Raw genomic sequence first — 24,792 nt, forward strand, 5'->3', positions numbered from 1 at the left:
CATGTGACCAAGGACATACAGGCAAGTCCTGGTGGGCACATGAGGATTGTTCCTGATGTGAGCTATGATGTCTCTCATTGTCTGAAATCTGTCTGGTAAGTAAACTCAAGCTGTGATAGAGTTTATGGTAGCCCCGATGAAGTACAGAAATTGTGTGGGCTTGAGGATTGATTTCTCAACATTGATACAGACCTCGAGAGACGAGAGGAGGCTAAGTAGCATTGAAGTTGATGTATGGACGTCTTGCCTGAATATGGTAGCCAGGAGGCAATCATTGAGATATGGAAACAAGAGGAGGCCATAACACCTGAAGTTGGCCTCTATGACGGAGATTATTTTGGTGAAGACTCTGGGAGCAGAGTGTTACCCAGAATTGGGCCAGCTAGTAAGCTTAAGGAGGACTAATGACCCACCAGAGTTTGGCAGAAAGCAGCACGTTTATTATACTGATAGCTAAACTCAAAAGATGGGATGGGGGGTCACACTCACATACTCATGCTCCCAGAAGAGGCACAGCACTGGAGATGTCAGGATCCTTTAAGGTAAGTATCCCACAGCGCAGAGATGGATGGTGTGATGAAGGTACATCTTCCTGAGGCACGATGAAATGCAACGCGGTGAGCCACTGGCCAGGCGGTCCAGGTGAAGGGCCTTCACGGGAGGTACAATCTTGTGAGTGCAGTCCTGAGCACATGGCCCCCTTCTCCTTTTAAGGACCTGCTCCTCATGGCCTGTGACTAGAGATGACTTGTCCGCGTCTGGTTGGTCACACTCCACCTCGTGCAGTGTCCATGCATTGGGCATGTGATCGCTGCCTAATCAGAGTGCCAGACACCTTGTCTACCTGGGAGCTCTTCTGATCTTCCAGCTGCTCAAGCAGTCCATTCATCCCACAAGCATTCCAGGAGGGAGGGGTAGGGGTAGGGGGAAAGCCACTTCACAGGTATTCAAAGAGGCAGAGGAGACAAAAGAGTGGGGGAGGTGTAACAGACCTTTTGAGCATACAGGTTATACAAAGCATACAGATCACTGCTGCTCCTACAACACAGAGAGACTATCCCAGAGGGAAGCACTCTGTATTGGAAATTATGGGTGCCCACTGTGAATCTCGGGAAGTGTCTTGGGGGAGGGTGAGTATCGATGTGAAAGTAAGTGTTCTTCATATTGAGAGCCGTAAACCACATCCCTTTCTCTAAGGATGGAATTATTGCTGCCAGTATGACCATGCGAAACTTGAGCTTGCGGGTGAAATGACTGAGGTGCTGAAGATCGAGGATTGGTTTTCACCTGCCTTTTTTCTTGGGTATCAGGAAGTAAGCTGAGTAGAACCCATTCCATGATATTCTGAAGGAGTGTGTTCTATTGCGCCCCTTTGTAACAAAGAGCTCATCTCTTGGGTGAGAAGAGTGCCATAAGAGTGGTCCGCAAAAAGGGTTGGGGAGGGGGGTTTGGAGGACGTAGCATGACAAACTCGATAGTATAGCCACGGTGAATGACATTCAACAATCATCTATCCATTATCGCTCACTAATGGTGGGGAATGAGTGCTAAATGACCCACACAGGTGGTAGGCGCGTTGTGAGATGGAAGGTTTAGTGATTGGCGGCTCTAGGGCTCGCATCAAAAATGCCTCTTGGCTAGAGGTTGGGTCTGTGAGGTCTGTGAATTGCAGGCTGGAAAATGAGAATACTTTAAGACCTAGAAGATCTAAATACTTCCCTGCTGTGTCTGTTGAAGTAGATTGAGGGTGCTGTTGTTTAGATCTTTTTGCAGCAGCTTGGGCTACAAAGGAATTTGGACATGGGTGTGAAAAAAAATTCAGAGCCTTTGGCCAGAATGTAGTAGCCAATAGGTCAGATCTGATGGAGGTGGTGGGGGGTCCCCATGGCATAGGGTACATCGTCTCCATGGTGGCTGGGCTGGTAAGCATTGCCATGGATGAGGTGGTTTCCGTGGTGCATAAGGATGGTAAGCTAAAGGTTGTTGTTCTCCTGGTTCTGAGTTGTCAGGAGAAGGTGGATCCCATTTCTATGGTGGAACCGTCGGAGCTGGTGGAAGAGTATAGAGCATAAAGAGTATAAAGCGGGTGAGGGGCCCCAAATTGAGGGCATATCCCTTGGTGGAGATATAATCTCTCTAGATGTGGAAGGGCCCAATTGAGGGGGGCGGGAATCCGGATCTCAGAAAAGGTTTGGCTCAAGTTTTGATCAGTTATTATATACAAACTAGTTCTCTCATCTGTAATTTTGGTTGACTGGCTCCTGTCCCATCCTTCACTATGATCTAGACACTATATACTCCATGGCACCCTGAACCAAAAACGCATGTAGCAGCTTCAGATACATTTAAAAATGTAAGGTTATTGAATTAAACATGAAAATAAATATCAAACAGTACTGTACTCCTGTGGGGGGTTATTTTTACATTAAATTCAGTTCATCTTGAGATCTCCATCCCATTTCAGTTTTCAAGATGGCATTGATTGTCACCTTGAGATTTCAGAATTGAAACTCCATTAAGATTCATGGATGGAGCAGTTCACACCTGTTCATAGACTCTGTGCAGACTCAGAAAGACATCACTGCATGGTTTTGCACTGTTCAGCTTTTCGAGGTTACCAACAATCATAAAGACTAAAAACATTTTTTAATGAAAGCGGAGATCCTGGAGCACAAATCTCTGGCATGGGATAAATTTTGCAATAAATTCCATGCCTGCAGAATTGTGAAATGTAACGGGGCTCTGACAGTATAATACAATTGCTGCCATGCTGAAGTGCTACATTTCAGATACCGAAATACACCATTTCTAGATGTCATACCAATAAACATATGCTAATGCTTCAGTCCTTTTCCCTCTCATCCTCCACACAGATGATTTGTATTCTTTTGTTCATTCATTGTATTCCATAGACATCAGGGATAGGACAATTTACTTGGGCAGATCAACGGGGGGAAGCCTGGAAAGATATACGTTCACTCATCACAATCAGTTCAAGAGGATGCAGGTTCCTTTCCCTTTCCACACCTTTATCAATAGGGACGATCTTTCAGGGGTCAGCTCTGGAGAATGTTGAATTTCTTCCCTACCTCTGAAGAAAATGCAATGCTGCCTAAAACAGATTGCAGTCATTAACCACATGACTGTCTTTTTGTTCCTGACCAGCTGTTAGAATGAGTGAGCATAAAGGGCAGTAGTGACTTTCCTACGGGGGAAAAACTAAAAGCTTTGAGGGTGGAATGGACAAAATAAAAAAAAATGAATTACAAAAAACTACTGATAAGGAGGCAGGGAAGGGATTAGCCAAACTGGTAGCAGCCAGCAACAGTGAAATGAGACACAATAAAAACTGGGTCATTGAGTTGGGACAGCCCTAGGACATAAAAGACTGAAATGAAGGAAAGCTCTGGATTACTTTGTTCTTGAATATTGAATTTTTTTTCAGAAGCATAAAGCATGAAATATTACAGTGATAAGCCAAGATTGGAGACACAGCCAAGGGGAAAAAAAAGTCTGGAAGGGATTGTTTTAAATGTGCTGAAAGAATAATTTGGTTTGGTCCTAAACATCACAAACAGTAAATTGACACAAGGATTATGCAGAGAGACTGGGCACTGAAGGCAAATGACGACAAGAGCACTGCTGTTTAACTTCCGTATTTGGTACAGGGTGTAGCATGTGATGTGGCGGGGAGCGGTGTCAGAGCGTTGTAATGCATGGAGAAGATTTGTACTTGAAAATATTAATAAGAATATAAATATTTACAACTTATAATCATCTGTTGGGAAAACAGCTCATTTTTACTTAGAGACTTTAGTGCTCTTCAGCAGTGTACCATATTCTCCTCACAGCAAACAGGACAGTGTTCGCAAGAAAAAAAAAAATGAAGTACGTTTTTGACTCAACGCTTGGGAAATAAGGGTGAAATTCCCTCCCCCACATTACACAAAGCCCCAATTGTAGGTTGTGTGTCAAACTCCAGAAGGGCTGGTGAAGATGGAATTTATACCCTGGCCAGGAACAGGTCAGGGGCTATCAGCCTTTCCACTCCTGCCCTTCCTCTCCTCGTGCACAGTGGATCCCAGCTGCTGTATCCCTGGGAGTGCGCATCCCAGTAGCCCCATCCCAAATCTGTATTCCGGGCTGCCTTATTTGGAGCTGGCGTAGAGCACCCTTCCTGGCAAGTAGACCAGGATGTGACAACCCCTTGTTGCATAGCCTCTCCACTCATACCATTCTGGAGAAGGCCGGCAGCATGTAGGATCGGTATAAATATCTTCTGGGCCTGAGAGTCCCCCATACCATAAACAAGAAGTAGCTGCATTGAAGTAAATGGAGAAGAAAACTTGTGTAATTGGGAGGACTGTCAGGCCCCATTTGGGTAAACAAGCAGGCTCTCAAATAAGATACCCCAGTGTGCAGTTTAACAGAAGCAAAATACAATGCCAAAATACATAATTCTCTGTTTGTTTACACCAATTTTATGCTGGGGTAAATCCTTTGATGTCAATGGCATTACAGCCAGTGAAAGGCTGGTATAAACAAGTGAAGAATCAGGCTTACAGAATACAAGTCAAGAGGTGTTGTGCATGGGAGGCTTAAAGCTCTCCTTTGCACTGCCCTGCTCCTTGTGTCTAGTCAGGGCTTGTTTGCCTCCCTGAGCTTCACTGCTCTCACTTACACTGTAATATCCACATGGACTAGGGTGCCAGAAGATTGTCCTGACCCCTTCTATACCTCTTCCACCACTCGGGCTAACAGCAGGGAGCTGCAAGGTGCACAGACCCACGTGAGGGCTCTGTCCCACGGAGCAGCTACCCCACACCCAAGGAACATCACCCGCCTCCTGAGCCTGACTTCATCGTCAGCAAACAGAAGGCAACAAGAACAAGACCATTGACCCATAGGTAACTCTACTATTATTAGAACAATAGGACTAAACAATGCATTTTCATCATTAAAGCTGAGAATCCAGGGGACATTTTTTAAAATTTCACCACATGGCCGGCTGTCACCTTACTTAGGCCATTTGTTGCTGCTGATATACTGCTCTTAGTCAATCGAAAAGCCAATGGCTAGAATCTTCAATAGTGGCTGTCATCCACTTGCCAATATAAAAGTCCGTCTGTGATGGAGGGGTAGGCAACAGCTTTTATTGAGTGCTGGAGGTGGGCAGACACAAGCCTACCCATTTCTGAAGGCCCCTCCCGCAGCCTAAGGGGAGGATTGACTAAACCCAGGGCTCAAATTATTTTGGGGGACAATTAATAAGAAAACAGGGACAGGAATGAGGTCATAGGGGCATAAGCAGGGAACCGCATTGGGCTACCGAGTAGAGCGCCCCGGACAGCGTCCACTGCTCCTCAAAGGTGTCTAGGGAGCCAGCAGATGCAGGGCAGAGGAACACTGCCTGGTCGCCTGATCGAAGGGAGGAAAGGAGATAATCCCCACCGTTGCAGAGCACCTCCCCGTCCAGCATCCTCCTCCTGTTGCTATAGATGGCCACTTTGGCCAGCGCCAGAAGGAGGTTGATGAGGAGGTCTCGCGACTTCGTGGGGGCTGGGCAACAGCATCTATTGAAGTTGCACCCGCCTGCAGCTGAAGGCCCCTCTCACAGCCTAAGGGGAAGAGTTACTGGACCTGGGATTCAAATAAGGACAGGGGACAACTGATGAATAACAGGGTCATGAGTGATGGTCATAGTACAAAATCAGGGAACCGGGGTGGAACACCAAGCAGAGAACCCGGATAGCACCCTCTGCTCCTCAAAACTGCCTAGGGAGCCAGCGGACACAGCCCAGAACTCTGCCTGGATGCGTGAAACAAGGGAGGAACAGAAGTGGGCTCCACTGTCGCAGAGCACCTCCCCGTCCAGCATCCTCCTCCTGTTGCTATAGATGGCCACTTTGGCCAGTGCCAGGAGGAGGTTGACAAGGAGGTCTTGAAACTTTGTGGGGGCTGGGCAACAGCCTCTGAACCAGCACTTTTGTCGCTGCAGCTCTAATTAATTACTCCAAAGCAGACCTCATTAAGAAGAACTTTGCCAAACTGATGAGCTGTTTGTGGACTTGAGCAGAGGCCGGAGTGAGCCAGGCCTGCCATGCCTTCACAGACAGAGTAGTTGCTACCTTCACAAAGGTTCTGCCTAACACCTACACTGTCTGGTAGCTGTCTTCACTCCCCCACGGTTTGTACATATTTAAAAATTAACATAGACCCTGATTACAGCAACATGGAGCAGGCATTAAAGATACAACTGATGTCAACTCACTTGAGTGAGAAATGTGGTGTGATTTTTTTTCAGCTCCTCGTAGAAGTTACCAACTTCTACATAAGATTATTAACTTGAAATTACATAAACTTGAAACTTTTAATTCTAAAAATACAGTTGGCTGTTTTTTTTAAATCCCAGAACCTCAGAAATTGCTCTTGCAGTATTTTAACTGATTTATTTAAAAAGCTGAAATCTGAAAAACAACGGAAAAATACCTGAAAAATCTTTTAGTGACATTTGTTTAAGAATACATTTAAAATATTGCCATGTTTTCCAGCTCTATCTCTAACATATTCTATTCTTTTAACTGTGGGTCATTACAATACATAACTCCTGATCTTAGTTACAGCCTGTATTAAAGTTATACATGGACTGTATGGTTCATCACAATACAGAGCAGTTTAGGTACATTCTGAACACGTCTGCTGGGATTGTTTGCTGCAGTCCTACTAAAGGCTTTCTAGTTGTACTAGAAAGCAGGAGACAATGTCAACAGTGCAAACACTTAAATGAAAAGGGGTGAGGTTTAAGTATTTGATTGTGATCTTAATTGCCTAGAATGTTGTACGAAAGCAAGATTTCTGGAGATGCCCTTCTATAGCAAACATTTCATGTCACCTGCCAGCTGATGAGCATATTGGATTTTTCGGTTAGCAATGAAAAAACAATCAGGGATTTAAAATCTGAATCAAGTATTTACAACTTAATTTTAGGGCTGTGTTAATTTTTAATATTTTGGATTATACATGGGGAGGCTGTTTGACACTTCACCCAGAACTCAACAGGATGGAAAACCTCACATATTTCTCATTTATTAAAGTGAAATGGCCTAGATTTTGAAGAGTTACTAGTGATTTTGGGTGCCCAACTTCACACCTTAGAAAGGCCTGATTTCCGAAAGGGCTGAGTACCCATCCTCTGAAAAATCAGGTCCTTTACGGTGTTCAGTTGGATATCCAAAAATCGAGGTACCCCAGGTCACCAGTCATTTTTCAACATGTAGGCAACATTCAGACCCAGAATTAAAAGGACATGTTGGTATTTCAACCTGTAACCGTGCCTCTGTGGGTCACAACTGAGGATGCCAAATTCAGGACAAATTGCTGAGAAATAGGGCAGATACACCCCAAGACCGGTGGCTAATCCCCCATAGGATATACCAAACCAGCAACAAAAGTAAACTTGTGTTTCACCACACTGGCTAACAAGAAGACATAAAGGCAGTTTCCTCAGGCACTCCAGTTCTTATACCACCACCAAAAACATTGGATTTAGAGATGAGGGGTTCTTTACATCCAGTCTCATCAAATGAAAGGTTCTTCTGATCCCAAAGGACCAGCCACACACTCAGGGCAATGTATAACTTAGATCTTACCCAAAAATCATGCCGATGCCAATCCTTTAGTATCTAAAATCTAAAGGTTTATTTATAAAAAAAAAGAAAGAAAGGTGAGAGTTAAAGTTGGTTAAAGAATTAAATACGTATAGTAATGGCAAAGGTCTTGCTTCAGGCTTGTAGCAGTGATGGAATAAACTGCTGGCTTAAGTCAAGTCTCTGGAGTACATCCACAGCTTGGATGGGTCATTCAGTCCTTTGTTCAGAGCTTCAGTTTGTTGCAAAGTTCCTCCAGAGGTAAGAAGCTGGATTGAAGACAAAATGGAGGTGTTTCCAGGGCCTTTTATAGCTTTTGCCATGTGGAGGGAAACACATTGTTCTTACTGTGGAAAATTACAGCAACAAGATGGTGTTTGGAGTCACATGGGCATGCCCAATTTCGCTCAGTTATGGCAGGAAGCCATTACCTACACTCCAGACAGCACGTTTACATCACAGTCCACTCAGTGTAGATGGGCATCTCCCATGGTCCATTGTCAACCCAGTGTTTCTTGAAGAGCCACTTAATTTGAATAGTCCCTCCAAGATGTGCTGGCTAGCTCCCTTGTGGGCAGTACCCCAGAAACAAATCCAGGTATAGAGCCAATATCCATAACTTCAAATACAAAACGATACATGCATACAGATAGCATAATCATAACCAGCAAATCATAACCTTTTCATAGACACCTCACTTGACAACCTTTGTACAAGGTTTGCTGCAAATATATAACAGTGGTTGCAACAATGCTCTATATGGTCATATTTTAATCAGATAACATCACACAATCTTACTGCATTTTAATCTTAATGAGGGGAAAGGGTGTGTCCCAACATTGGAGGGGCCTTTGAGGAATGCAAGGTTCCTAATATAATTCCACATTGTCATTGTGGTGATTTAAGTTTAATTATAACACAGCCCAGACTGAAATTTCACTGGAGCCATGTCTACCCTATGAGGACTATATCAGCATAGCTATGCCAGCATAACCCTGTAGCATAGACGCAGCTTACAACAACAGAAGGGTTTTTCTGTCGCTGCACGAAGACCATCTCCATGAGGGATGGTAAGCAGGTTGAAGGAAGCAGTCTTCCGATGATCTTGCTGTGCCTACACCAGGGGTGAGGTTGGCTTACCTATGGTGCTCAGAGGTCTGGATTTTTCATATCCCCGAGTGACTATGACTAAGGCTACGACTTTGACATGGAGGTAACAGAAGTCACGGAATCCATGATTACCAAAGACCTCTGTGACTTGAGCCTCTGGAGCCTGGGAGCTGTAGGGTCCCCGCCACCCTGGCGACTGGGAACTGTGCCCCCCCCCCCGCAGCTCCCGGCCACCACGGGCAGTAGGGGTGCTGTGCAGTTCCTGGCCCCACGGCCAGTGGGGGGTGCCCCAGAGCATGGAGCCATTGCAGCTGGTGGGAGTGCCCGGGAGCATGGAGTGCCGTGGCTGGCCAGGGGTGCCCAGGAACTCTGAGTCAGAACCACCACAGGTGGCGGGGGTGCCCCGAGCTTGGAGCCACCTGTGGTATGGGGACCCGGCAGCTCTGAGCCAGGAACGCCTGGATGGTGTGGGGAGCTTTCAGCTCCCCATTTTGTCATGCATATTTTTTAGTAAAAGTCACAAACAGGTCACGGGCAATAAAGAAACCTGTCTGTGACTTTTACGAAAAATATGCGTAACAAAATCTTAGCCTTCACTACGACATACCAGGGCACAATCCAGACGAGTGGGGAGCTGTGTCACTACTGCCCTGCAACCTTGGGTATCTTACCATAGCCTTGCCATAGTAACTCCCACTTGGGCCATCACAAACTACCTTCCAGGGTGCAAGCCACACCCTGAGTGTCTGTGTGTAACTGCAGGCTGCCAGCTATACCCTGGCTCTCACCAGCCTGCGTTATACTGGAGAGTGACACCAACATTACCCTCAGTCCCAAATCTTCCCCCAGAAATGTATGTCCTATATTGCCCAGCCCTCTCCTGGAGAGTACAAATATATTGCCTGTTATTCCGTTAAATGAATAATATGCCAGTTGATTATCTTAAATAGTTACCCAGACACTTCAATTTAAACACACTGGATTAGATGAAACAATAAGAGAGAGATTTTAAGTGAGTATAAGTAATGAGGCATAAAAGTCAGAAATGATTACAAGAAAAATAATCACATAATACTCACTAGCATTTACTTAAGGAATTCTTAGTTGCAAAGCAAACTTGCTCACCACATGCTCCAGCAGATTACTAATAAAACTCTCAGGTCGGGAGCCCTCCCACAGAGTCCAATGGCTCTGTGTGTTTCCTTTTGTCTTCTCAGGTGTAGAGAATGGGGGGGGGGGAGGGGGAGAGAGAGAGAGGTGTTTTGGCATGTGGTTCCTTCCTTTTTATAGTTTCAGTCCCCTTCTTGAAACAATTTCCATCTGAGACCCCCCCCCCCGTGCTGTTTTTTCACCTGTTTGAACTTCCTTTGTTTTCCCTTCCTGTTTGATGACTCTGTTTACTGCTTAAATGCAAATTAAGGCAAGCTCACATTCCTTCCTTTGTTTAGGACAGACTTGACTTCTGCCTGGACAGGGCTGTGGGGTTTGGAACATGTGCTAATGACATTGTACGGGGGAAATCTTAGATCTTCACATACAATGATGCCACACATTTTACCAGGACAATACTGACCAGCAAATTATGAGTTTTCCAATGATACCTTACCAGGTGTACTTTGTACAAAGATTATTACAATAGCAAATAGGTGTGAACACAGGGTGTATTCCATCACAGTGCCATAGCTATGTTGATCCAAATTTTAAGTGTAGACCAGGCTTGGGGGCTGTCATTTTGGAGTATGTGTTTTATCGTTTTATATCTTAGTAACAATTGGCAGGCTTCAAAACTGTGTTAAGAAAATCCTAAAAACTGCAGCCTCTACTTAACGCTATGGCATGTGCCAAATATTTTCCCTCTCCACCCTCACGTCCCTCTCGTCTGTAAACCAATCTGGATTACTGCATGGTTTGGAAAAATAGTTTTAAAATGAAATAAAAATAAATAGTAATAAAAAATAAACAAGGATCACACACGGTTCCACAGTCAGTTACCTTGGGTCAGTCCAGAAGAAATTGCTCAAACGCTCAAAGTCAATCCAGCCACAGTTGAGATGAGTCATTTCAAGGTTTAAAAAAGCACATAACGGAGGTCATAAAAATATCTGTGCTGGTAAGAAACTCCACCTCTGCCCCTTCAGAGAAACAAACAAAGTTAGATCAGTGGAAAATATTTTGACCTGAAGTACCCTGTCAAACAAAAACATTCTTTTCTTTCCTGTATTAACCATTTTGTATTAAGAAAGCCTTTGAAAGCCACCCTTATAGAAAAATTCTATAGAATGTACTTGGGATGAAAAAAAGATAATGTTCTATGGCAATTTGATAAGGTTTTATAAAAACAAGTTACTCAAAATCTATAGACTTTAATAGGGTGACATCCTCTATCTATGTTTTCTAAAAAAAACATTTTATAGAATTCTATAAGCAGGGATAGAATTCACCAAAAAAATAGGCTATTTCCCCTATAGGTAGTGCCTGATTCTGGGAGGTGCTGAGCAATTACAACCCCTCTTGATTTTGATGGGAACTGAGGGCACAAAGCACCACACAGGATCTGACCCATTTTTTCTTAGCATTGATTGTAATAGAATCCCCATTCAGCAGCAAGTGGAAGTGAAGGGGGAAGATAAGTAAGTGTAGCCATGTCTTCACTGCATGGGGGTAAAGGAGCAGTTCCTGGGCTTGATAGCAAGAAATCCAGCTCTTCCAGGAAACCAGTCATTTTCTCTAGTCAACAAAGAAGTAGAGTCAGTTTTGCAAAGTGTGTAAGTAACCTGGAATTGCTGCCTCCAGTTATACAGAAAGTGTTGCAAATTCACTTTTTTGCTTCTTCATGGATGGTACTTCTAATATTAACAACTCAAAACAATGGAACCGAGATCCTATTGCATTAGAAGCTGAAAGGACTTGCTTGAAGTGCAGCGGCCCTATCAGGACATACAGCAGTACGTACAATTCAGCACTGCTTTTGTAAAGCTTCTGCATTGACAGCATATTACACACAGAAACAACAGCTTGATTTTCCTCAGAAAAGGGCCCCATACACACTCCAGTCAGATGCTTACTTATATATTGTGCGAGAGACCCAGACCAGTGGGGTACAGGAGTCTGGTAGAGGGCAAATATACTGGTCACTGGATGAGTAGTTTTCTGTTCCCTGAGTGACCAGAGCAGGGGCTGCACTAGAGTAATCAGGAACCTGCTAGAACCAGTTAAGGCAGGCAGGCTAATTAGGACACCTGGAGCCAATTAAGAAGAAGCTGCTAGAATCAATTAAGGCAGGATAATCAGGGCACCTGGTTTTAAAAAGGAGCTCACTTCAGTTTGTGGTGTGAGTAGATGGGAGCAAGAGGTGCAAGGAGTTGAGAGGGTGTGGGTGTGGGTGTGGGTGTGCTGTGCTGGACTGAGGAGCACAAGTGTTATCAGACACCAGGAGGAAGGTCCTGTGGTGAGAATAAGGAAGGTGTTTGGAGGAGGCCATGGGGAAGTAGCCCAGGGAATTGTAACAGTCATGCAGCTGTTACAGGAGGCACTATAGACAGCTGAAGTCCACAAAGGCCCTGGGCTGGAACCCAGAGTAGAGGGTGGGCCCGGGTTCCCCCCAAACCTCCCAATTGACCTGGACTGTGAGTTCTTTCAGAGGGGAAGGTCTCTGGGCTGTTCCCCAACCCACGTGGTGAATCTCTGAGGCAAGAAAATCTGCCAATAAGCACAGGACCCACCAAGATAGAGGAGGAACTTTGTCACAATTGCAACAACTACAATGCAAGATGTACAGAACCCAATTCATGTTGGTGTTGACACCATTTTTTACTCTAGGATCTCAAAGAGCTTTTGAAAGCCATATTCCAATTTGACAAATGGAGAAGCTGAGGCATAGAAGGACCCAGTTCACCAATGCCTAGTACTTTGTGTGGTTATTTATACCTGCATATAGTGGATGTATCTGTCTAAGGTACTTATACGGCCTCCATCATTGTAGCATCTGAGTGCCTCCCAATCTTTAATATATAGATCCTTAACATCTCTGGGAAGCAGGGCAGTGCTATTGTCCCATTTTACTGAGGTGAGGCTGAAGCCCAGATCCAGCCTTTGTCTGCCTATCTGGCCCATGTAGATCCAGTAGATATGCTCAGAGACCACCTAGCAGATCGGGTCCCATTCAAAATCTGGCTGGAGGAAGAGGCGGTCCCCACTGTATAACTTTTAGCTCTGTGGTTAAAGCACTCACCTGGGATGGGGGAGACCTGGATTCGGTGTCCCCCTCTGCCTGATGGAGAGAAGAGATTTGATCAGGGATCTTCCATCTTTGAGCTCTGGGATATTCTGACGTTGGGTTCCTTCAATCTCTCCTCCTAAAGCTATTCTATGGTGGATAAATAGCATTGGACTAGCAAGAGAGAATGGCTCTCTAGCCTGGGGGTTAGGACACCCATTTGGGAGGTAGGAGAGCCAGGATCCACTTCCCCTGCCTGGGGGTTAGGACACCCATTTGGGAGGTAGGAGAGCCAGGATCCACTTCCCCTGCTACAATGAATCTTTATTTAAATACAGTGGAACAGTTTCAACAAGTTTCCCAAGTCCTAGGCTAATGCCCGAACCACTGGGCCATCCTTCCTCTCTAACACACTAATTGGAATAAGCAACAGGTGCAATTGGATTTGGTAGCACTTTGCACCAGTGTCAGGCAGTCAAGGCACAAGGCAGTGAAAAATCATGTCAATTAAATGATTTGCACAAGGTTACAGAGCGAATCACTGGCAGAGCGAAGAGACGAGCCCTCCCAGACCCCAGTTTTAACCTTTAGATCACACTGCATTCCCTATGGGGTTGTGGTGTGGTTTTTTGGGGGGGAGGAGAGGAGCGAGGGAAAGAAGATGTAGGGGGAGATGACAAAATCCCTGCTATCCAAGAATTCCCATTCTACATAAGATCTATAATTACATTTCTGTTATAGTAATTATGTGTATTTCACAGAGCTTAGCGGATGTCATGTGATACAATAGGTGCCATAAAAAGTACTCACTTATTAAGTAATTTATAGCATAATAATTAAAAGCTAATCACTCAAGAGTTAAGATTGTCTGGGAGCAGGCCCAATTCACAGCATGTGCTGTCTTTTTCCAGGAAGTCTTGTTATTTATATAGCAAATTTCACCTATACAAACCAAGAATGTTTTGTACACTTATGAACAGTGTACGCCCACACACACACTACTGATAATGATCTTACATCTACAGTATATAACAGTTTCTAATGAAGAAATCAAACATTCTTCATGCTGCATAACTAACTCTTAGCGAAAGGAAGAGAGAAAGGATGCTGTGTCCAGTCAAAAGAGAAAATACAGGGAGATAGGAAGAATAGGCTTAGTATTTGACAAGGAATACAGTATAACAAATATTTTTACAGCTGAATAGCTCTGGTGTGTACCCTTTAACACAGGTACCAATTAATTACAGTGTGTGCACTACATCCCCATCACCCAGCGTCTGTTGTATTCGAGGCAGCTATTTGACAGCTAAGAAAAGGAGGAGAACCAGCTATATCATTAAGTTCCTTCTTTGTTCAGAGTTGCTTGTTTGCTTTCCTCGGTCAACACTATGTAAAACCTGTTAGCATTTCTGAATCAGGCTCCCAGCAGAAGAGAACATGTAGTAAATAACATTAAAATAGGAGTCGATAGCACTCAAAAAGCTTAGTGGCCACTTATGAAAATTATGGCCTGCGACCAGCTGAAGATCCCACAAAGTTTGTGGCAAAGCCAGGTCTAGGATCCAAATGGCTCGAGTCCCTGTCCAGTGCTCTAACTAGAGCTAGGTGAATTTTTTTGCACTAATAGTTTATTCACCAAAAAATGAATAGTTAACCTAAACCTATTAGCAAATTTGACACAAATGTGCTCAGTAGTTTTGACCATTTTTGTGGTGGGGAGATGGGGTTTGATTCACACAACAGCAGGAGGAGGTGTCCTCTTAACTTTTCGTCCAGTGGTTAGAACACTCAACTGGGGACATGGGTTCAAATCCCGCCTCTGCCTGTTGTGGAGCAGGGATTTGAGCTTGGGTCTTCTAGCGCCTAAGAGTGTCCTGGCTAGGGGGTATTGTGAAGCTCTTCCACTTCGCATGCAATACTTGAATAGTTGTTGGGCCAGAGAGAGAGAATGACTCCATAGGCTGGTGGTTAGGGTACTCACCAAAGGTAGAGGGGGGGAAAACCTGAGTTCACCTCTCTGCTCCAATGACTATTCAAGTATTCTATACAAATGGAACAGCTTCAACAGGCGAGACAGAGAGCTCTGCCCCAGGCCACCCCACAGCCCAGTGCTTAGAACACACTTTTGGCAGGTGAGACGCACCTGTTCAAATCCCTACTCCACATAGAGCAGAGGGGGACTGAGCCCAGCTCTCACCCATCCCAAGTGAGTGCTCTGACCACTGGGTTAAAAGTGATCAGAGGGGTGGAGTCCACCACGGCCTCCTCTGGTCATGTTGTGAATCCAGCCCTTGAAGAGTGCCCAGAAACAAAATATTTACAGTTGAACAAAACAGTTAGTTTGACCCCAAACTGACTGTTGATTCGCTGAAAATTTCTGAATATTTAGGATTCCGTTAGACTCAAACCTAATTGTTTTTTCTTGCAGTTTTTTGCAACTGCTGGTGAACCAGAAAAAAAAATCAGATTTTTACCCAGCTTTAATCCCAACTTACAACAGGTAAGTATCTTCCCTGTTGGACAGATGAGGAGACAGAGGCACAGCGAGGCTAAGTGACTTGCTCATTCAGCTCTCCATGTTTCGCAGACTGCAAAGGAAATGTATTTTCTGTACAGGAAAAGTGGCTTGCCTGGAAAGTTAACATGCTGCCACTCTTCTCTCACATGGCACTAAAGGTACGTCCAGAGTACCCGCCGAATCAGCAGGTAGCGATCGATCTATCAGGGATCGATCTATCGCGTCTCATCTAGACGTGATAGATCGATTCCCCGAACGCGCTCCCCTCGACTCCGGAACTCCACCAGGGCGAGCAGCGGTAGCGGAGTCAATGGGGGAGCCGCGGCCGTTGATCACGCGCTGTGAGGACGGGAGGTAAGTCGAAATAAGATACGTTGACTTCAGCTATGCTATTCCCATAGCTGAAGTTGTGTATCTTACATCAACCCTTTCCCTCCCTGCCCCCCAGTGTAGACCAGCCCTAAGTTTCCACTGATGTCACAGAGATGATCACACAGAATACCTCACCTGGTTCTGCTCAAATCAGAGAGAGAATGAATCAGCAAGTTTCAAAGCATGAGTCCATGTTTTCACATCACGAATCGGGGTGATGGTGGCATTAAGCAAAGGTTGCAGACGAGATGCTTCTTGCTAGTCTCCAGCCCTCACCCCTCAACCCCACAAAATACAACAGCTAGCTCTGAAGATTTGCAAGTACAGGTATGTCTACATGAGAGCCATTACAGTGGCACAGCTACGGTTCTGCAGCTGTGCCACTGTAGCACCGTAGTGTAGACACTCCCTACATTGATAGAATTGTTTTCTCATCGATGTAGGTAATCCATCGCTCCGAGAGGGAGCAGCTAGGTGGACTGAAGAGTCCTTCTGTCGACCTATCGCGTCTACACTGGGGGTTAGGTCCATGCATGAGTCCATGTTTTCACAGCCCGGTAGCCAGGTCAACCTACATTTTAGGTGTAGAGCAAAAAGTGGAAGACATGATGGAGTATATAGAGCTATGAAAAGTCTGGGGGAGCAAATGAAGTTGGAGGGAACCACTCCCCTGCCAGCCTAGTAAATGATACCCCAGTTGTACTGTAATCATAGAATGTCAGGGTTGGAAGGGACCTCAGGAGGTCAGAGGTCCTAACCCCCTGCTCAGAGTAGGACCAATCCCCAGACAGATTTTTACCCCAGTTCCCTAAATGGCCCCCTCAAGGATTAAACTCACAACCCTGGGTTTAGCAGGCCAATGCTCAAACCAATGAGCTATTCCTTCCCCCTCCCAATATAGTTTATGGAAAACTGGTTTAAAAAAAATGGTGACTTTTTTTTTTCATTAACTATTAAAAGTATTTATTGAAAAATTAAAGTTTTTTTTCCAGCCAGCACTATAGGCCTATCAAAAAAGCACTAACGCTTCCTGTAAAAATGGTTGAAGTTTCAAATATTTAAAAAAAAAAATCCAAAAAAGGCAGTCAGCTTTAAGTGCATGTTCCACTTTTATCTAGAATCAACACTAGGAGTTTTCTAATGATTTATTCGACAGGAAGAACAAAGCTGTATCAACTATCCCGTTCAGTGTGAAAATCCTGTAGCCACTCGTAGGAGGGCTGCAGTACGCAGTACAATTCTGACAGTAATAGTGACAATGCAGCCATCTCAGTACATACCGATATTAATGGGGGGACAGTCGTGTCTTTTCTAGGCTCTGATCTGCCACCGAGGCCACGAAGACATGTAATAATACTTGTGTAAGCAGGATCTGAATGAGTTCTCCCCTGACAGCAGGGCCAGTGCAAGGAAGTTTCGTGCCCTAGGCGAAACTTCCACCTTGTGCCCCCCCAGCCCCGCGGCAGCTCCCTGCCCTGAGGTGCCCCTCCCCTGCAGCAGCTCCCTCCCCCGCCCTGAGGCGCCCCCCCACGGCAGCTCCCTCCCGGGGAGCCGTGTGGCAGCTCCCCACCCCAGCACACCTCTGCTCCGCCTCCTCCTCGAGCATGCTGCCCCTGCTCTAATTCTCCTCCTAGGCTTGCGGCGCCAAACAGCTGATTGGTGCTGCAAGCCTGGGAGGCGGGAGAAGTGGAGCTGCAACTGCACGCTCGGGGAGGAACGCTGTAAAAAAAATTTGGGGGCACTGCTTTTTGGCGCCCCCAAATCTTGGCGTCCTAGGCAACCGCCCAGTTCGCCTTAATGGTAGCACTGGCCCTGCCTGACAGCTAGGTAGGAGGGGGAGAGCCTTCAGGAGCAAACTGTATTTCCATGAACACACCTATTCTGAGTAGGTATCCAGCAGACAGAAGCTGTTGCTCAAAAGTGATTAACTTTGGCTGGTGTTGGGTTACAAAACACTGTAGTACGGAATTCTGGGGTAGTGAAATGTTATCATCCATGTTGTTATCTTATTGCATGAGTAAAGGGGAGCAGAACTGTTCTGAGCCTGTCCTGATTGAGGGGTCACCCTCAGTTGAAAGGAACTTGCTATGGCAGGGGCTCCAATGCCAGACCCTTGTGAAAGTAAGAGTAGTTCATGTAAATACAGTTTGCTCCTGAAGTCTCTCCCCCTCCCAGCTAGCTGTCAGGGGAGAACTCATTCAGACCCTGCTTACACTTGAGATGTTAGAAGTTTGGCGTACTGTGTCCTGTCACATTGTCATCTTTGTAGTTAGGTGGCCACATGCAGGTTAAAGACAAGGGCAGTGATAAGAAACTTTGGACTCTGAAGAGGTACAATAGATGTATGGAGACACTCACGCTGCCTGTCCCCTGGCTTCAAATAAGCACATCTGTTGGCCTTATCTGTCAACTCAGCACATCAGAGAGGATACAGATGTCAGGGAACAGCACCAGGCCCGAGTACGCAAGCCAGCGAGGAGATGACGTTGACAGGACACACTCCGCTGTGCCATTTATTGCGTTTGTGCACTTCTGTCCTTGCCCATTGACCAGACTCCTGAGATTTATGAAAAATAAATTAAAATTTCTCTTATCTTCCTGCCTGCTGGAAGACAGAGATCACATGAGAGGATCTCCAAGCTCCTGGGGGAAGAGACGCAGACCCGCTGCCAGATTTTAACATTTAGGTTTCTCCTGCAGCGCATTAACATTTAATTTAAAAGCCTTAGCCCAAAAGCTGCTCAAGATGCAAAGCTTTAGGGGGCCTCTCAGAGGTGGCCCACTGCCAAAATGTTTCTTTGTCTATCCTCTATTCCTCCCCTGCCCCCTCCTCCATACTCTCTCCTTGCAGGGTCCTCATCATTGGGTCTAAAAGGTTGGCAAATAGGCTGTTCCCATTTTTTGCAGTATTATATATTCATTCAGAGACAGTGCATAGCCCAGTATAGTGCACAATATTGCACTTATAAAACTGCAACATCAGCACTCCTTTTGCAATGCAAATTTCCTTCAGTCCATTCAAATGACATTTCATAATGCTGCATTAAGCAATTCCTCTCCTGTAACTACCTAAATGCAGTTTAATCACTCTATACATTCAAACAGATACAATTGGTTTCATTGGGCTGTTTTGAAATTTAACAAAGACCCCAAAGTTGCATTTAACTAAACTTACATTACACACAGTGGTTTATTTAAGCATCCTGGGCAGTTATGACTGGCTGGGAGCAGAGGTGCTGGAACAATGTTTATAGTGGGGGTGCAGATGATGGAAACCATGTATTTGGTGTTTGTTATGACTACTTCAAGCCAGGGGTGTGGCAGCACCTCTGGCACGCCTCGTTCTAGCACCACTGTCTGGGAGGAGCTGATGGCTGGAGGTCCATCCAGAGGCTAGTAACCCTACCACGGCTGGTTAATTTTTAAGAATTTTCTTGCACCTCATTCATTATTGGTATTACTGTTTAATGCTGAAAAAGCGTACATAACCCACACTTTGCTCCTCCCACCCCCATTAGTGGCTGAGGCACTTAAATATATCCATCTGCCGCTGCTTCTGGCTACAAGGCATAGGGCTAGTCACAAAAGGATATGGGCACCTAATTGCTTCTTTAACCACCTAAATCCAACATGCAGGTGTCAGTAACAGTCTCAAGACTACGCCTTAGCTGCCATTTAACCCTGTAGGTACCTGAAGTTTCGTAGGCATCTATGTTTCCACAGGTAGTCATGTACCTGGCCTCAGCATGATTCTCAAACCAGGTATTTCCTTCCCCTCCGCCAGCCCTGTCTCACCTGTGGGACCCAATCTGTTTGTTGTGCTCTGAGCATGCTTGCTAGGTCAGACCCTGCACAAAAGACAGCAGGGAATTTTGGGGGCTGGATGTGTGTGCGCGCTGAGCAGGGACTTGATGGTGACTTTTGTACATCCCACGTGAGGGCCCTAACCACTGTAGTAAAGAGTCACTTTCTGTCTGTCTCTCTGGCCCAATTCTTTTTATAGAAGGTGGAACAGCTCCAAACAGGAGTGATTGAGGTAACTCCTCCCGAGAACGCCCAATAGGCTGGAGATTAAGGCTTTCAGGTGGGATGTGGGACACCTGAGTTCTTCCCTGTTCCAGATCAGGCAGAGCAGTGATTTGAAAACAGGTCTCCCACATCCCAGGTGAATGCCCTGTCTACTGGGCTACTGGCTCAACTGGGGATCTCTCTCTCTCATGAGAAAGGGCTAGCCAGGCTTAGTCACCCATCTCCAGGAGAGGACCCTCCCTCTGGCCTAGATTCACTCTGGTTGGCACAGGTAATCCACCTCCCCAAGAGGCAGTAGCTAGGTTGATGGACGAATTCTTCATCCAACCTAGTGCTGTCTGCACAGGGACATCGGCTTAGTTAAGCTGACCTCTCAAGGGTGTGGATTTTAGTGACTTTTGGACTCCTCTTTGAAAAGCTATTTCTCATTCATGTACAATAATCCAAATCTATTTCCCACCTATTCTGTGGCAATGGAGACTGACCTTTCAACTCGTCCTGAAACACTTATGTAAGCAATATAATATTTTATCCCATAGCGATCACTTTGTAATCTATATCTCCTCTGTTTAGGATTTTTGGGTAGCATGCATATATATATATTAGGAACACAGGAATTTGCCATAACAGATCAGACTCTTCAACGATGGCCAATACCTGTTGCTTTAGAGAGAGGTACAAGAGTAACTTCCCAAGTGGGGAAGTTTCTTCCAAGGTCCCCTCTGTTATGGCCTGAAGTATGAGAGTTTATATTCCTTCGCTGTATAATTCTATCTAATGTAATTGTGGATATTCTCATTATCCATACAAATACCTATTCTTTATTGAATCCTATTGCTCTTGACCTCAGTGATATCCTTTTATCAGTTTCAAATTTGCCTTTCAAATGAATTTCACTGAAGTTCCTTTGTTCTTGTATTATGAGAGAGTGAATAGAGGGGCCTGATCTACTCTTTCTATATCATTCAATATTCTATATATCGCTGTCATAATCTTTCTTCTTTATTGCCTCACTTGAACTAAACAGTGATAATCTTTTCAGCTGCCTACCGAAGTCTCTCCAAGCCTTTTATCATTTTGGTCACCCACCACTGGAGCCTGCTCTCTCTTTGGAGATGGGTGACCAACTGAAGCCATGCTATCCATCCAACTGAATCCTCCTCTTGGTCTCAAACCCTTTACACCAGGGGTGGGCAAACTACAGCCCGCGGGCCAGATTTGGCCCCTCAGGGCTTTGGATCCGGTCCGCAGAATTGCCCCCCGTGGCGCCGCGGGCCCCGTGCCGCGAGCCCCCTCGTACACCCTGCACCCCTCCTGCACCCAACCCCCTGCCCTGAGCCCCTTGCTGCACCCATGCACCCCAACCCCCTGCCCTGAGCCCCCTCCTGCACCCTCTTCCCTGAGCCCCCTCATACACTCCACACCACTCCTCTGCCCCCAATCCCTTGCCCTGAGCCCCTTCCTGCACACCGCACCCCCTCCCACACCTCGCACTCCCTCCCGCACCCCAACTCTGCATACAATTTCCCCACCCAGATGTGGCCCTCGGCCCAAAAAGTTTGCCTACCCCTGCTTTACACCATCTGTATGTAAATACAGAAGATATTCAGCTGTTAGTTCCGTCTGGCGGATGAAGGGCCCTTTCCCAAAGTCTCAATTCACATTGAGCGTCAATTGCACAGAATATTGCCTAGTTCTGATTAAATTACACAAACTTTGATGCAGAGTTTAAAAAACAGACTATGTAAAACTGCAGTATCAGCTATACAACAAGCACCTTAACCCATCACCACATTTTTACTAGCCCAAAGCAGCGTTACTCAACCACTGAGCCAAGAGTACTCTTAGAACCAGGAGCCTTCATACTAACAGGACTTCTAACCCACCAATTTTCCTTTGTCATGACTATGCAAGGCCAGCTTTGGAACAGGCCCTCAAAACTCATCCCAAAGTCTTGAAGAAAACAGTATGAACCAACATGGTTTTCATTTAACACACTCCCACAATGCGTTGGTGCAGCCCCTCCTGTTACTGCAGAACACTGCTTGACACACACAAGGAGCGCATACGTAGTGGTTATGCAGTTCCAGGTGAGGTTCAGTGTCTTAGAAAACACTTCAAACAACAGGATACCTCACCCTGGGAAATTACTTCTCAACATAGTCTTTATTAAATTAAGTAGAGTGTCACTTAGAAACAGAGATGCAGACATTTGGCTATAGTAGCTGCACTAGTAACATGTTACATGTGTTGTAAATACAGTGAGGAGTTGGATGGAGGGTTTGAACAGCCCATTGTTAAAACTCTGCCACTGACTAGAAAAAGGAGGGTTGAGATGAGTTTTGCAGAGGCCACTCTGGATACTGCTAAGTTAACCCCACTATCCCTGCGCCACCCTTCAAAGCACACGAGTTGCACATTGTCCTACACTGTCTAAATATTCAGTAATTCTTAGTTGTCAAATATAAACCTCTCCAGGGAAAGAGTAAACAAAGTAAGAGAAGCAGTTAGAGGCAGAGAGGCATCCTTTAAAAATTGGAAGTTAAATCCTACTGAGGAAAATAGGAAGGAACATAAACTCTGATAAGTCAAGTGTAAAAGTATAATTAGGCAGACCAAAAAAGAATCTGAAAAGCAACTAGCCAAAGACTCAAAACCAACTGCAAAAAAATAAAAAAATAAAGTACTTAAAATGTTGTAAGTACATCAGAAGCAGGAAGCCTGCCAAACAATCAGTGGGCCATTGGACAATAGTGGTGCTAAATGAGCAGTGAAGAAAGGCCATTGTGGAGAAGCTAACTGAATTCTTTGCATTGGCCTTCACTGCAGAGGATCTTGTGAGGGAGACTCCTGTACCAGACCCATTCTTTTTAGGTGACAAATCTGAGGAACTGTCCCAGATTGAGATGTCAATAGAGGAAGTTTTGGAACAAATTAATACATTAAGTAGTAATAAGTTACCAGGACCAGATGGTATTCACCCAAGAATTCTGAAAGAACTCAAATGTGAAATTACTATTAAGGTATGTGACCTTTCATTTAAATCAGCTTCTATATCAGATGGCTGGAGGATAGCTAATGTGACACCAAGTTTTTAAAAAGGCTCCCAAGGCGATCCTGGCAAGTACAGGCCAATAAGCCTAACTTCAATATCAGGCAAATTGGTTGAAACTAAAGTAAAGAACAGAATTATCAGACACAGATGAACACAATTTTAGGTGAAGAGTCAACATGGTTTTTGTAAAGGGAAATCATGCCTCGCCAATCTATTAGAATTCTTTGAGGGGGTCAGTCATGTGGACAAGGGCAATCCAGTGGATACAGTGTACTTGGACTTGGAGAAAGCCTTTGACAAGGTCTCTCACTAAAGGCTCTTAAGCAAAGTAAGTAGCCATGGGATAAGATGGAAGGTCCTCTCATGAATCAGTAACTGGTTAAAAAACAGAAAACAAAGGGTAGGTCTAAATGGTCAGTTTTCAGAATGGAGACAGGTAAATAGTGGTGTCTCCCAGGGATCTGTACTGGGACCAGTGCTGTTCAACATATTCATAAATGATCTGGAAAAGGGGGTAAATAGTGAGGTGGCAAAATTGGCAGATGATACAAAATTACTCAAGATAGTTAAGTGCAAAGCCGATTGCAAAGAGTTACATAGGGATGTCACAAAAGGAAGTGAGTCGTGAAAAGATTGGGAAGAGCATAAATGATAGAAGGGAGGGATTGTGGGAAGAAACAGAGAGAGCAGCCTGTTACTGCATGCATGTTTGGTGAGTATTTGGTTCCGGCAGATTTTCCCCTCTGCCTGCCTGTGTTTTCTGGCATGGGAGAGGTCTGTGCATCTTCCTAGAGAGAAAGCACTATGGAATCTATTCATTCACTTTCCCGTTGGAAGCAATACAAACTGCTAATGAAGTCCATAATGCAAATAATAATAATAATAAAGGTGACTCCAAAGGGAGAGATTACAAAAGGAACAAATAGCAGTTGAGCCCCCAGACTCCTGTTAAAAGACAATGGAAATTTGGTGCCTTTGAAGCTCTCCCGCAAATGGTGATTATGAGCTGAAATGGCCTTATCACTTCTCTAGAAATGTAGTAGCAGAGGTGTTTCTTTTCCACCAATTTGTGAAAATGAATTTCCCTTTTTTCAATCCTCTGCTGGATTAAAATATCAAGCCCACTCGTAGCACATGCCAAAGCGGCCAATTTCTCCAAGTCTCCTTTGTTGCTTTTGATTTATGGTTGAGGCACTGGCAATAGCAACTGCATGCTAAATGAACTGTCTGGATTTCTTCATTGCTTTTCTGGTGGTACAGAGACAATGGATTTGACAAGGGCTTTTCCTTTGTGTGCTGTATGTATCACTCCATGTATCCCGTCTTTAGCCTGATGATTCATGCTTGATGACGGTGCTCTGCTGCTAAATGAGGCTATTACCGTCTGCTTTGAAATACAGAACCTCAAATGAATTTATAAGCATTTTGGAAACATAAGTTCAGCTAGGACTTGGTGAATTTATAAATCAATCTGTGTTCAGAGAATGTCTTTTCTCCTCAGCCCTCCAGGATACCTCCCAGCTTCCAAGTTATTCACAAGCCTTCCGAAACCTACTTACACACTGCAATATCTCAGCCACAATGCATGAAAAATAGGTCCCACAGCAAAAATTGTACAGCTTGGCATGTAAAGCTGCATGATCTGTTATGTCATAAGGCCAACTGAGCCTGTGAAAGAACAGAACGCCGCAGTGCAAAGGGGCACGTTCATTCTGGATGAGAGAAGCAGGAAAACAAATCTTAACAGGATTTAATGCAAAAATACAGATCTACCGATGCAGCAGATTCACTCCTTGTCTAGCTCTACTTATCTAATTCACTCCATTGTGGATTAAAATGCGGTCTG

The 24,792-nt window shown here is 45.0% G+C and overlaps 1 protein-coding gene and 1 long non-coding RNA gene across 5 annotated transcripts in view; one reads left to right on the forward strand and one right to left on the reverse strand.

Annotated features, from left to right (window-relative positions):
* Positions 1-24,792, forward strand: part of TMEM17 (transmembrane protein 17) — a 55,340-nt gene that overhangs the window by 14,872 nt on the left and 15,676 nt on the right. The window lies entirely within an intron of this gene.
* LOC122174364 (uncharacterized) overlaps positions 6,435-24,792 on the reverse strand; it is a 37,158-nt gene continuing 18,800 nt past the window's right edge. For 2 of the 3 annotated variants that reach the window (XR_010599966.1, XR_010599965.1), the window contains exons 2-3: positions 10,749-10,888; positions 6,435-8,213 (exon numbers count right to left, since the gene is read on the reverse strand). This is a non-coding gene — a long non-coding RNA (uncharacterized LOC122174364). Of the gene's footprint in view, positions 8,214-9,835; positions 9,966-10,748; positions 10,889-24,792 lie in introns of all 3 variants that reach the window. The other variant, XR_010599964.1, reaches the window with a different exon arrangement.

Source organism: Chrysemys picta, chromosome 3, assembly GCF_011386835.1.
Source record: "Chrysemys picta bellii isolate R12L10 chromosome 3, ASM1138683v2, whole genome shotgun sequence".
NCBI classification, from domain to species: domain Eukaryota; kingdom Metazoa; phylum Chordata; order Testudines; family Emydidae; genus Chrysemys; species Chrysemys picta.